Below are 13,022 nucleotides of genomic sequence, written 5' to 3'. Positions count from 1 at the left end.
AAGTCTGGAGTGGCATTTTTCAAAGTTTGCAAACTGCAGTGGCGTTTTTCAAAGTTTGCAAAAATTGCAGTGGCATTTTTCAAAGTTTGGAAATTGCAGTGGAATTTTTATGAATCACCATAATTGGAGTGGCATTTATCTAATTTGTTTTTAAGACGGAAGCAGGGTGTCAACTGGGCTGTGCGGGACACTCTGGCCTGTCTAGACAACCTTTTCTTTTATGTTTACCATAGACCAGCCCAGTAATTTTTTTTTCTTTCTGAAAATGGCTAGCCCAGTTTTTTTGTGATTTGTCAAGTAAGTCACTTTATCAGGCCTGTTGGGCTGCAAATCTTTCAAGACGAGGAGAGCTTCATTCGGCTGGCCGAGAAAATGGCCTATCAGTAATGAGAAATGGGCTGTATATTTTTAAAACACATCAAACCGGCAATTAGTTTCAAATATATTTTTTTCATTTCGAGATTTTAAATTGCATTGATTTTTATGCGTGGACAATTTATTGGATTTTATATTGATATACATTTATTTTTAAAATCAGTCTGAATGTAACTCGAAATTTCGGGATTAAAAACAGTTCAGACCGCACCGACATATGCAGAATTTTGTATAATTTTTTAACCGTGGCCACAATATGGGCTGTAATGCTAACAAAAAGAATATGGGCTCCAAAAAAACCCGTAAGAATTAGCAAATGGGCAGTAAATTATTTGAAATAATGGCAGATGGGCTGTATGCTGTTTTCCACAGATTTGAGACTTTCCACAGATGGGTTGTATACTGTTGGATGTCCATCCAACGGCCGTCATGCTTCTTCAATCTCTGCTCTTCCTGCTCCAGCCGCTCAAACAAGCGCCGCCGGAACTGCCTGCTCCCTCCTCCCCGCGGCCGGCTGTGCTGCCGCGCAGGCCTCACCGCCCCATTGTACTCCCATCGCTGGCCTAGCCATCCCTCTACTCACCCACAGTCCCACACCTGCTGTTATTCTCCGGCGACGGCAGACGAACCAGTAAACCCTCGTACAGTCGTACTCCCCTCCGCGTGGGAAACAACTGCTGAGTCTTCCCTGCCTCTGTGTCGTTCCCTTCCTAGGCCTCGCCGTCGTCCACCGCCCTGGTGCTCTCGGCGTGGCATGGTCAACGTGGTCAACGACCGACATGCATCTGACAGCTGGGTCCACGTCCGCATGCAAGGAAATGCCTCCTTATTACGCGCAAAATAATGATTCCTCCACCTGACATCTGGGACCCACCGAAAGGGCCTCTGTATTTCGCGAAATAAACGATACCGCCACTGACAACTAGGACCCACCAGCTATATCTTCGCACGCAAGGAAGTTCCTCCTTATTACGCACAAAAAAAAATGAATACTCCCCCTACTAGCTGGGACCCAGTATAGTGGGCCTACTAAGTTGATGGGGACGAAGGGCTTTGTCAACTTAGTCAATATGCACAATTCTAGCTCGACTGACCGTACGATGTCCATCCAACGGCCGTAGTGCTTCTTCAACCTCTGGTCTTCTTGCTCCAGCCGCCCAAAGTAGCGTCGGTCGTGCTGCCTGCTCCTGCCTCCCGTGGTCGGCTGTGCTGCCGTGGAGGCCTCAACGCCCCCATACTACTCCCACCGCTGGCCAGGCCATCCCTCCACTCCACTCACCCACACCCCCTGTTATTCTGCGGCGACGGCAGCGCAGCCGAACCAGTGAACCCTCGTACTCCTTTCTGCATGGGCATCCACTGTCGCGTCTTCCCCGGCTCCGCGTCGTCCCCTTCCTTGGCCTCATCGTCGTCCACCGCCGTGGTGCTCTCGGTGCGGCGTGGTCAATGTGGTCAACGACCGAATTCCATCGGAAGAATACTAGACGTGGAGAGGCTGACAGCTGGGTCCATGGCAGCCGCAAGGAAGTGCCTCCTTATTACGCGGAAAATAATTATTCCTCCACCTGACAGTAGGGACCCACCAGATGGGCCACCTGTATTTCGCGAAAAAACGTTTTCCCCTAACTGCTGGGACCCACCCGACGGGCCACCGTATTTCGCGAAAAAAAACATTCCCCCTGCTGTCAGCTCGGACCCACCGGAAGTGCCTCCTTATTACGCACAAAAAAATGAATACCCCCTGCTAGCTGGGACCTGCCTTGGTGGGAGGCTGACTTGTGGGCCTACTAAGTTGACGGGGACGAATGGTTTTTTTCAACTTAGTCAATATAAACGATTCTAGCTCCAGTGACCGCACGATGTCCATCCAACGGCCGTAGTGCTTCTTCAACCTCTAGTCTTCTTGCTCTAGCCGCCCAAAGCAGCGCCGGTCGTGCCACATGCTCCTGCCTCCCGTGGCCGGATGTGCTACCGCGGAGGCCTGACCGCCCCCTACTATTCCCACCGCTGGCCAGGCCCTGCGGCGACGGCAGCCTCACGCTGCAGCCGAACTAGTGAACCTCGTACTCCTCTCCGCGCGGGCTTCCACTGTCGCGTCTTCCCCGGCTCCCCATTGTCCCCTTCCTAGGCCTCACCGTCATCCACCGCCCTGGTGCTCTCGACGCGACGTGGTCAACATGGTCAAGGAATGACTTCCATCGGACGTGGACTGTACGTGGAGAGGCTGATAGCTGGGTCCACGACCACAACAAGGAAGTGACTCCTTATTATGCAGAAAATAATTATTCCTCCACCTGACAGCGGGGACCCATCGGACGGGCCACCGTATTTTGTGAAAAAAACGTTTCCCCCTGACTGCTGGGACCCACGAGCTACATCTTCGCACGCAAGGATGTGCGTCCGGGCAAAAAAAAACGATTCGCCTCCCTGACTGCTGGGACCCACCAGCTACATCTTCGCACGCAAGGAAGTGCCTGACAGTCGGGACCCACCTGGTTGAAGCATACGTAGCATTGCCATTCTGGTCGCGAACGTGTACGTATATATATACTGGTCGATGTAGAGGCGCGCATGTGTCGTAGTAGAGGCGCGCACGTAGCATGTGCACGTACATACAATGACCAGGGTGCAAGAAAGAAAATATGACCACGTATGTGTACATACAGGCGGGGTCTCAAACGCCCACTCGCCCATATATACGTACGACTATGGCTCGTGCACATTGGTTGGGTCGGAACGGAGAAACATCATCGTCGTCGTGTTCATGGGGAGCCAACCGGCTGGGTCGGAACGGAATGCGTGGTCGTGTTCATCGGGAGGGCTTGGATGGAACAGGCGATGGAAACAAGGCATGGCGTAATGCAGAACGGAGGAAACGGCCTTGTGTTCGACCGGCCACATTCGAAACGGGATCCTGTTCATCGGGAGGGGTCTGGCGTACCGCAAAACGGAGGAAACGGACCTCCTACGGTCGAAACAGGGGTCATGTTGATCGGGAGGGGTGTGGCGTACCGCAAAACGGACGAAATGGACCTCCTACGGTCGAAACGGGGGTCCTGTTGATCAGGAGGGGTGTGGCGTACCACAAAACGGACCTCGTACGGTCGAAACGGGGGTCCTGTTGATCGGGAGGGGTGTGGCATACCGCAAAACGGACGAAACAGACTTGTGTTGGAGCACTACGGTCGAAACGGGGTTCCTGTTCATCGGGAGGGGTGCGGCGTACCGCAAAACGGGACTCCACGGGATACTGTTCATCTCCACCATCGACCTCCTCCAGCCTCCACGGGCTACTATTCATCCACCGTCGACCTCCTCCAGCCTCCACCTGCGACTGTTCATCCACGGGCTCCTGTTCATCCAGCCTCCACCATGCGCTACTCCACCGGTTACTATTCAACCACCCCTCCACGGGCACCCCTCCATCGTCTACTATTCATCCAGCCCTCCATGGGGTCATCCTGTTCATCCAGCCCTCCACGGGGTCCTGTTCATCCAGCCCCAACCGGCTCGATCGATCGGGGTCCTGTTCATCCAGAGGCAACGCCATGGGTCCTGTTCATCCACTCCCACGGCTCACTGTTCATCCAACCCCCCTTCCCCCCCTGCAACGCTCACTGTTCATCCAGAGAGGCAATATCGATCGACTTCAGTTAGCAACAATAGCGAAGGAATCGATCGCTCGGGTTCAGTAACACGTAGCCTGCAGTGCAATCACTCGGGTTCAGTTAGAGCCAACGCCTCGCTCGGGTTCAGTTAGAGCCAACGCCTTGCACACAAGCACGTACGTGTACGAGAGAAACGCGCATCGCTTGGCCCCCGACCACCCACCGTAACCGGGAACTCCCCGAAATTTTCCTCGCCCTCGCTTCTACCACGGTTTTTCCCGTCATGGACGACCCAAAGAATGTTATGCAGCTGCGTCTCCGACCCGCCCAGGACGAAAAGCCCATTTTATGTCATGATTTTTTGTCATAGAAGTAGGAGCCCACCATTATGGGTTGTTACTACACATTATGTCACAATACTTATGCCCTTTCTCTCTTATTTTATAAGGTTTACACGAAGAGGGAGAATGCCAACAGCTGGAATTCTGAGTTGGAAAAGGAGCAAATATTAGAGACCTATTCTGCACAACTCCAAAAGTCCTGAAACTCCATGGAAGTCAGTTTTGGAATATATTAAAAATATTAGGCGAAAAAAGCACCAGAGGGGGGCCACCCACCAGCCACGAGAGTGGAGGGCGCGCCCTACCCCCTGCCTCATGGGCCACCTAGCAGGCCCCCGATGCCCATCTTCTGCTATATGGTGTCTTTTTCCCTGGAAAAAATCATGAGGAAGCTTTCGGGACGAAGCGCTGCCATCTCGAGGCGGAACCTGGGAATGACCAATCTAGGGCTCCGGCGGAGCTATTCTGCCGGGGAAAAATCCCTCCAGGAGGGGGAAATCGTCGCCATCGTCATCACCATCGATCCTCTCATCGAGAGGGGTCAATCTCCATCAACATCTTCACCAGCACCATCTCCTCTCAAACCCTAGTTCATCTCTTGTATCCGATCTTTGTCTCAAAACCTTAGATTGGTACCTGCGGGTTGCTAGTAGTGTTGATTACTCCTTGTAGTTGATGCTAGTTGGTTTATTCGGTGGAAGATCATATGTTCAGATCCTTTATGCATATTAATACCCCTTTGATTATGAACATGAATATGATTTTTGAGTAGTTATGTTTGTTCCTGAGGACATGGGAGAAGTCTTGTTATAAGTAATCATGTGAATTTGGTATTCGTTCGATATTTTGATGAGATGTATGTTGTATTTTCCTCTAGTGGTGTTATGTGAACGTTGACTACATGATACTTCACCATGATTTGGGCCTAGGGGAAGGCATTGGGAAGTAATAAGTAGAAGATGGGTTGCTAGAGTGACAGAAGCTTAAACCCTAGTTTATGCATTGCTTCGTAAGGGGCTAATTTGGATCCACATGTTTCATGCTATGGTTAGGTTTACCTTAATTCTTCTTTTGTAGTTGCGGATGCTTGCAAGAGGGGTTAATCATAAGTGGGATGCTTGTCCAAGGAAGGGCAGTACCCAAGCACCGGTCCACCCACATATCAAATTATCAAAGTAACGAACGTGAATCATATGAGCATGATGAAAACTAGCTTGACAGTAATTCCCATGTGTCCTCGGGAGTGGTTTGCTTTATATAAGAGTTTGTTCAGGCTTGTCCTTTGCTAAAAAAAAGATTGGGCCACCTTGTTGCACCTTAGTTATCTTTGTTACTTGTTACCCGTTATGAATTACCTTATCAAAAAACTATCTGTTACCGATAATTTTAGTGCTTGCAGAGAATACCTTACTGAAAACTGCTTGTCATTTCCTTCTGCTCCTCATTGGGTTCGACACTCTTACTTATGAAAAGGACTGTGATAGATCCCCTATACTTGTGGGTCATCAAGACTCTTTTCTGGCGCTGTTTCCGGGGAGTGAAGCGCCTTTGGTAGGTGGAATTTGGTATGGAAACATTTATATAGTGTGCTGAAATTTACTGTCACTTGTTATTATGGAAAATAATCCTTTGAGGGGATTGTTCGGGGTATCTTCACCCCGACCAAAAGTGCAAAGAGTTTCTCCTCAACCTATTGAACCTATTGAAAATATTTACTTTGAATTCCTTCAGGTATGATAGAGAAACTGCTAGCTAATCCTTATACAGGAGATGGAACATTACATCCCGATGTGCACCTAATCTATGTGGATGAAGTTTGTGGATTATTTAAGCTTGCAGGTATGCCCGAGGATGTTGTCAATAAGAATTTCTTCCCTTTATCTTTGAATGAGAAGGCATTGACATGGTTTAGGCTATGTGATGATATTGGATCATGGAACTACAACCGATTCAAATTGGAATTTCATCAGAAGTTTTATCCTATGCATCTGGTTCATCGTGATTGTAATTATATATATATATATAATTGTTGGCCTCGTGAAGGATAAAGTATCGCTCAAGCTTGGGGGAGGCTTAAGTCAATGTTATATTCATTCCCCAATCATGATCTCTCAAGAGAAATTATTATTCTAAATTTTTATGCTTGGCTTTCTCATAATGATCACTCCATGCTCGATACTTCTTGTGCTAGTTCTTTTATGATGAAGACTATTGAATTCAGATAGGATTTATTTGAAAGAATTAAACGCAGCTCCGAATATTGGGAACTTGATGAAGGTAAGGAGACAAGTATAACACCAAAGTTTGATTGTGTTAAATCTTTTATGGATACCGATGCTTTTCGTGAATTTAACACTAAATATGGACTTGACTCTGAGATAGTAGCTTCTTTCTGTGAATCATTTGCTACTCATGTTGATCTCCCTAAGAAGAAGTGGTTTCAATATCATCCTCCCATTGAAGTGAAAGTAGTAGAACCTATTAAAGTTGAAGAAAAGACTATTACTTATAATGTTGATCCTATTGTTCCTACAGCTTATATTGAGAAACCACCCTTTCCTGTTAGAATAAAGGGTCATGCTAAATCTTCAACTGTGGTTCGTAAGAGTAATGCTAGAACACCTACACCCCCTGAGCAAATTAAGTTGAACCTAGTATTGCTATGGTTAAAGATCTCTTCGTAGATAATATTGATGGGCATGTTATTTATTTCTGTGATGAAGCTACTAGAATTTCTAAACCCGATACTAAAAATAAACATAGACCTATTGTTGGCATGCTTGTTGTTTCGATTAAAATATGAGATCATTGTTATCATGGCTTATGTGATATGGGTGCTAGTGTGAGTGCAATAGCTCATTCCTTATACAAAGAAATTATGCATGATATTGCACTTGCTGAGATAGAAGATATTGATGTTACTATTAAGCTTGCCAATAGAGATACTATTTCACCAATTGGGATTGTTAGAGATGTTGAAGTCCTATGTGGGAAAATTAAATACCCTACTGATTTTCTTGTTCTTGGTTCCCCACAAGATGACTTTGGTCCCATTATATTTGGTAGACCCTTCTTGAATACTGTTAATGCTAAGATAGACTTTGAAAAGGATATTGTTACTGTTGGCTTAGGGAATATGTCTCATGATTTTAATTTTGCTAAATTTCATAGACAACCCCATGATAAAGAATTGCCTAATAAAGATGAAATTATTGGTCTTGCTTCTATTGTCGTGCCTCCTAATGATACTTTAGAACAATATTTGCTCGACCATGAAAATGATATGTTTATGAATGAAAGAAGGGAAATAGATGAAGTAGTCTTTAAACAGGGACCTATTTTGAAACACAACTTGCCTGTTGAAATTCTAGGAGATCCTCCTCCACCGAACGGTGATCCCGTATTTGATCTTAAAAAATTACCTGATACTTTGAAATATGCTTATCTGGATGAAAAGAAGATATATCATGTTATTATTAGTGTTAACCTTTCAGAGCATGAAGAAGAGAAATTATTGAAAACTCTGAAGAAGCACCGTGCTGCTATTGGATATACTCTTGATGATCTTAAGGGCATTAATCCCACTATATGCCAGCACAAAATAAAATTGGAGAAAAATGCTAAACCAGTTGTTGATCATCAACGACGGTTAAATCCTAAGATGAAAGAAGTGGTAAGAAATGAAATACTAAAGCTTCTGGAGGAAGGTAATTTATCGTGTTGCTGATAGTCAGTGGGTAACTCATGTCCACTGTGTCCCTAAGAAGGGAGGTATTACTGTTGTTCCTAATGATATGGATGAATTGATCCCACAAAGAATTGTTACAGGTTATAGAATGGTAATTGATTTCTGTAAATTAAATAAAGCTACAAGAAAAGATCATTTACCTCTACCTTTATTGACACAAATGCTAGGAAGATTGTCCAAACATACACATTTTTGCTTTCTAGATGGTTATTCTGGTTTCTCTCAAATACCTGTGTCAAAAGAGGATCAGGAAAAGACCACTTTTGCTTATAGATGTATGCCTTTTGGTTTATGCAATGCACCTACTACCTTTCAAAGATGTATGACTGCTATATTCTCTGACTTTTGTGAAAAGATTGTTGAGGTTTTCATGGATGATTTCTCCATTTAGGGAACTTCTTTTGATGATTGCTTAAGTAACCTTGATTGAGTTTTGCAGAGATGTGAAGAAACTAATCTTGTCTTGAATTGGGAGAAGGGCCACTTTATGGTTAATGAAGGTATTGTCTTGGGGCATAAAATTTGGAAAGAGGTATCAAAGTCGATAAAGCTAAAGTATATGCTATTTAAAAGATGTCGTGTCCTAAAGACAAAAAAGATATAAGAAGTTTTCTTGGTCATGCTGGTTTTTATAGGAGGTTTATTAAAGACTTCTCTAAAATTTCTAGTCCTTTGACGTCTTAATAAAATATGTCCCTTTTGTCTTTGATGATGATTGTGTAGAAGCATTTGAAATACTTAAGAAAGCCTTGATTTTTGCACCTATTGTTTAGCCACCTGATTGGAATTTACCCTTTGAAATTATGTGTGATGCTAGTGACTATGTTGTTGGTGCTGTTCCAGGACAAAGAGTTGATAATAAATTAAATGTTATCCAATATGCTAGTAAAACTCTAGACAGTACCTAGAGAAATTATGCTACTACTGAAAAAGAATTCTTAGAAGTTGTATTTGCTTGTGATAAGTTCAGACCTTATATTGTTGACAAAGTAACTGTTCACACTGATCATGATGCATTAAATATCTTATGGAAAAGAAAGATGCTAAACCTAGACTCATTAGATGGGTTCTCTTGCTACAAGAATTTGATCTGCATATTATTGATAGAAAGGGAGCTGAGAACCCCATTGCAGACAACTTGTCTAGGTTAGAAAATGTTCTTCATGACCCACTACCTATTGATGATAGCTTTCATGATGAATAATTAGCTGCCATAAATGCTTCTCGTACTGCTCCATGGTATGCTGATTATGCTAATTACATTGTTGCTAAATTTATACCACCTAGTTTCACATACCAGCAAAAGAAAAAGTTTTTTCTATGATTTAAGACATTACTTTTGGGATGACCCACACCTTTATAAATAGAGAGAATTCCTTATTTGGCCCTTTCTTAAAATTTGATTCCTTTTTTGGCCCTAGTAAAAAAAATTCTTCCGGTTTTGACATTCAAACTTCATTTTGTTCCCTCTGTGACATTTCCATTAGTTTTGACAACTAACACCGTTAAATGCAATGTGAAAAGTCCATTTTACCTCTGATGTATTTTGTGACCAAAATTATGAACTGGAAGTCAAAAGCAATGGCGACGTGGCAATGCGTCAGTGCCTTGAATGTGCGTGCATGTGTGTATTTATACAAGAGCCATGCATGACTAGTAATGCTACAAGTTAAAACAAGATTAGTACATGGATAATGGGAAGATGTACACGGGTGGAGGAAATTCTCCCATGCTAAGTACTTGTGAGAAGAGAAGAATAGTTATGGAGTTTTTCCTCTCGCTCATGTCAGTTTGACTCAGCAGTAGTACTCCCTCCGTTCGGAATTACTTGTCACAAAAATGGATAAAAATGGATGTATCTACAACTAAAAATACATCTAGATACATTCATTTCTTGGACGAGTAATTCTGAACGGAGAGAGTACAAAGTAAGTAGAAGTACAAATTAATCATGAAGTAGCTAGCTATGTGGCCTGATATTTATGGGATGTACATGCATGTGCTGGCAACATTCTAGAAATACTTGGGACATTCAAATGGCTACGTGGAGACTATGCATGGTGGCCAGGTTTGTTTGGCCTTTGCACTAGCGAGAGGGGCAGCAACTGGAGGGTCTCGGGGTCGGGGCGTGATATCTGGCGCTGCGACTTCGGCCTGCACAACGCCGCCTCGACTGTCCATCATTATTTGCCGCGCCTCCCTCCATGCCTCGCGCCGCAACTAGATTTTTCTGTTTTTCCGTCATGGTAAAGCAGGGGTAAATAAGATATTTCAAGTCACATTTGACGGTGTTAATAGCAAAAAGTTACAAAAGTGTCATAGAAGGAATAGAATGAATTTATGATGTCAAAAAGGGAAAAATGAAATTTCTAGGGCCAAATAGGGAACCAAATTTTCAGAAAGGGCCAAATAAGGAATTCTCTCTTATAAATAAGGAGTAGATGGTGTTATTAGATGTTGTGTACCTGAGCATGAATAGGAATAGATCATAAGCAAGTGTCACTCCGAGGCTTACGGAGGACATCCCACTGGAGATTGAACTACAGATAAGGTATTGCAATCTGGTTTTTATTGGCCTACTCTTTTCAAAGATGCCTGTAAGTTTGTCCTGTCTTGTGATGAATGTCAAAGAATTGGTAATATTAGTAGACGTCAAGAAATGCCTATGAACTATTCACTTGTTATTGAACCATTTGATGTTTGGGCTTTGATTATATGGGACCTTTTCCTTCCTCCAATGGGTATACACATATTTTAGTTGTTGTTGATTACGTTACTAAGTGGGTAGAAGCTATTCCAGCTAGTAGTGTTGATCATAACACCTCTATTAAGATGCTTAAAGAAGTTATTTTTCCGAGGTTTGGAGTCCCCAGATATTTAATGACTGATGGTGGTTCACATTTTATACATGGTGCTTTTCGTAAAATGCTTGCTAAGTATGATGTTAATCATATAATTGGATCTCCATACCACCCTCAGTCTAGTGGTTAAGTAGAATTGAGTAATAGAGAGATTAAATTGATCTTGGAAAAAAATTGTTAATAGATCTAGAAAGAATTGGTCCAAGAAATTTGATGATGCATTATGGGCCTATAGAACTGCATATAAAACTCCTATGGGTATGTCTCTGTATAAAATGGTTTATGGAAAAGCACGTCACTTACCTCTCAAACTAGAACATAAGGCATATTGGGCCATTAAAGAGCTCAATTATGATTTCAAACTTGCCGGTGAGAAGAGGCTATTTGACATTAGCTCACTTGATGAATGGAGAACCTAGGCCTATGAGAACGCCAAATTATTTAAAGAAAAGGTTAAAAGATGGCGTGACAAAAGGATGCAAAAGCGTGAGTTTAATGTAGGTGATTATGTTTTGCTATACAACTCTTGTTGGGGATATCTCTACTCCTAATGGAGCAGTTGGTGAATAGTCCGCCGGTTATTTTTCGCTGGTTTTATTTCGCCTCACCACTTTCGTTGGTTAATTTTCGTCTCCCTACCCACCCAAAGCACGCAGGAAAAAAACATACGGTAAAAAAAACCTATCGATCCCCTCGAGGACATAGGCACACAACGCCACCGATCCTCTCGATCCACCCCCTCCCGATGCAAGCTCTCTCCTTCCCTCTCCTCGCACTCCGGCGCCGCCCCCATATCCCGCTCCGGTGCCACCCCTATTGCTCCACCGGCCCGACGCAGCCGGATCCCCTCGAGGAGAGCATGAAGGCGCTGCGCTGGGCGCTCGGCAGCCTGTGCCTCCGCCCCGATGGTGCGCTCGTCGTGCTCCACGTCCAGTCGCCGCCCGGCATTGCCGCGGGGCTCAACCCCGGCCCCATCCCCTTCGGCGGCCCCAGTAAGCAGCCTCGCACTTCCCATCTCACGCGCTTTCTACCTAGATCTTGCCCGCTAGCCTGCTGACTGCTTCTTCGGTGGGCCGCGACCGGCGTTGCTCAGGTGTGGCGGAGGTGCCGGCGTTCATTCAGGCGATTGAGTCGCACCAGCGGCGGATCCCGGAGGCGATCCTGGAGCACGCTCTCAAGATTTGATCCAATAAGAATGTAAGGGGACGATTAAACGAGGCGTCTCTGTGCCGATTGCTGAATTCTACCCTTCCCCTGGCCGCTCGTGCTTAATTCGTGCTTAAATTGGGTCGGATTCTTGGTCTCTTGAAGGTGGAGGTGAAGACGCAGGTGGTGGTGAGGGATCCCAAGGAGAAGATGTAACGCCCCGGATCCGATGTGCCAGGTGTCTGCCAGTTATTCGCCGTCATTGCCATGTCATTTGCTTGCGTGTTGCATTTTGCCATGTCATCATGTGCATTTCATTTTGCATATGTGTTCGTTTCATGCATCCGAGCATTTTCCCCGTTGTCCGTTTTGCAATCCGGCGCTCCTATGTCCTCCGGCGTCCCCCTTTTGTCTTTCGTTGTGAGTGGGTGTTAAACTTTCTTGGAATGGCCCGAGGTTTGCCAAGCGGCCTTGGTATCGCACCGGTAGACCGCCTGTCAAGTTTCGTGCCATTTGGAGTCTGTTTGATACTCCAACAGTTAACTGTGTAGCCCGAAGCCTCTCTCTCTTTGCAGCCCAACACCCCTTCCAAAGTGGCCCAAAACCCAGCAAACTCCCCTCCATGCTCTCGGTCGTTTGATCAAGATCGTGTGGGCGAAAACCGCTCCTCATTTGGACTCTCCTAGCTCCCTCTACCTATAAATATGTGCCCCTCCCGGATTTTTTCACGCAGTCCAAACCCTAGCCCCTTCTCCACCGCGCCGCCGGACATGTCCATCCGCACCGGACATGTCCGATGGACACGTCGCTTCATCCAATCCCAGGCCGCCACGTCAGCCTCCGCCGCCTCCTGGCACTATCCGTGCGCGCCACATGGCACCGCGCCACCCGCCTCCTCCGCCGGCCCGCGGAGCCCGTCCTGGACCCGCGCGGGCCCGGATCC

At 45.4% G+C, this 13,022-nt stretch overlaps 1 pseudogene; it reads left to right on the top strand.

The window, feature by feature from the left end:
- The first annotated feature begins 11,678 nt into the window (after window positions 1–11,678).
- The window catches only part of LOC119361059, a 5,867-nt pseudogene continuing 4,523 nt past the window's right edge, over window positions 11,679–13,022 (top strand).

Source organism: Triticum dicoccoides, chromosome 2B, assembly GCF_002162155.2.
Source record: "Triticum dicoccoides isolate Atlit2015 ecotype Zavitan chromosome 2B, WEW_v2.0, whole genome shotgun sequence".
Taxonomy (NCBI): domain Eukaryota; kingdom Viridiplantae; phylum Streptophyta; class Magnoliopsida; order Poales; family Poaceae; genus Triticum; species Triticum dicoccoides.
Note: the sequence above shows the minus strand (reverse complement) of the source record. Positions and strands in the feature narration are given on the sequence as shown.